This window comes from Zingiber officinale, chromosome 3B (assembly GCF_018446385.1).
Source record: "Zingiber officinale cultivar Zhangliang chromosome 3B, Zo_v1.1, whole genome shotgun sequence".
In the NCBI taxonomy this organism is placed as follows: Eukaryota; Viridiplantae; Streptophyta; class Magnoliopsida; order Zingiberales; family Zingiberaceae; genus Zingiber; species Zingiber officinale.
Window position 1 is genome coordinate 59,546,834 of NC_055991.1, and position 1,560 is coordinate 59,548,393.

The window sequence follows — 1,560 nt, forward strand, 5'->3', positions numbered from 1 at the left end:
GTTGCCGGGGACTATGCTATAACATTAGGGATTATCAATTGAGTTAAACTAAACATAACTTTTCTTTTCTTTTCATTAGCATAATTGAAACTAATCTTTAGAATTTTGCTTTCATCATTTGCATATCTTCCTAATTCTTGACAATTCTTTTTGTTGCAATTATAATTCTAATTCTAACTTTGCATTCTTGATTTCTAGCACTCTAATCTAACTTTTCTCTATTTTCTCTATTTTCTCTTTTGATCTAGTTTCTTTCTTCTTTTCTTTTGTAAACATATCTTGCAATCTTTAGCATATGAATTATTCTAGACATTTTTCTTTTTTCCTTTTATCTTTTCTTTCTTGTTTTCATTATGCACTTTCTTTCTTGCAATTTAAATTCTGTATTTTCTTTCTTGCTTTTCTTGTTGAATTTTATTTCTTGTCTTTGATTCTTCATTTTATAATTTTTTCTTGAATATCCATGAGCACTAACATGTCAAGCAGGTCCATGAGAAATTTTTCTACACCCTTTTCTTCAAGATTTTTATCTCCCATTGTACAACCTCAAATTGAAGCAGAAAGTTTCCAACTAGACCCAGAGTTAATTTTTATGATACAAGGTCACAAATTTGGAGGAAAAGTATCAGAAAGTCCTTATCTGCATCTTGAAACATTTTTAGAGATTTGTGATATGGTGAAATGTGAAGGAGTGTCAGTAGATGCAATTCGATTGATGGTATTTCCTTTCAGTATCAAGGATAAAGCAAGGACTTGGTTATATTCTCTCTATCCTCAAAGTATCACAAGTTGGGAGCAATTGGAGAAGCAATTTCTGAATCATTTTTTCCCTCCAAGAAGAACAGTGTATATGAGGAATTGCATAACAAATTTTGCTTAGGCATATGGAGAATCATTATTTGAAGCATGGGATAGATTCAAGAGTCTTCAAAGACAGTGCCCTTATCATGGTTTTGAAAAATGGTTGATTTTGCACATATTCTATGGGAGAATTTCTTTCTCAAACAAGAGTTTATTGGATTCATCAGCTGGAGGTTCTTTTATGGACAAAAGTGTAGATGAAGCATATATGTTAATTGATCAAGTGACATTGAACCTCCAAGAATGGTCGAATATAAGTTGGATGAAATCTCCCTCAAACATTCAAGGAGTGCAAGCCATAAATGCTATAGAGTATGTCAAATAAATTGTAACTCAACCATCTATCAATTTTGAAAATAACAAGTCACAGAACGGGGAGTTCAAACATTTAGGGGCAAAGATTGAAAGTATTGTTTCAAATTAGTTTAAAGAAGATCCCCCTCCTTTGCAGATAAGATCTAGTGAAAAGTGTGATGATGTTGGTTGAGAATTGGAAAAAATTATGAAGAACTTCTGAAGAAGGACATGTTTAGAATTGAGGAGAAGAACAATAGAAGACCACATGAACTCAGTTCCATTATTCCAGGAGGTTCCCAAATGCCACAAGTACCTTTCCCTCAACGATTGATCATATCAACACTAGATAAGAAAGTTGAATCTCCTCCACAAGCTAAAAGGGTATATGGGAAATTAGAAGTA

At 32.5% G+C, this 1,560-nt stretch overlaps 1 non-coding gene across 1 annotated transcript; it reads right to left on the reverse strand.

Annotated features, from left to right (window-relative positions):
• Window positions 1-848: 848 nt before the first annotated feature.
• On the reverse strand, window positions 849-954 carry LOC121968807. Its single transcript, XR_006108343.1, has one exon. It is a non-coding gene; the product is annotated as a small nucleolar RNA R71 (small nucleolar RNA).
• Between the last annotated feature and the right edge of the window lie 606 nt (window positions 955-1,560).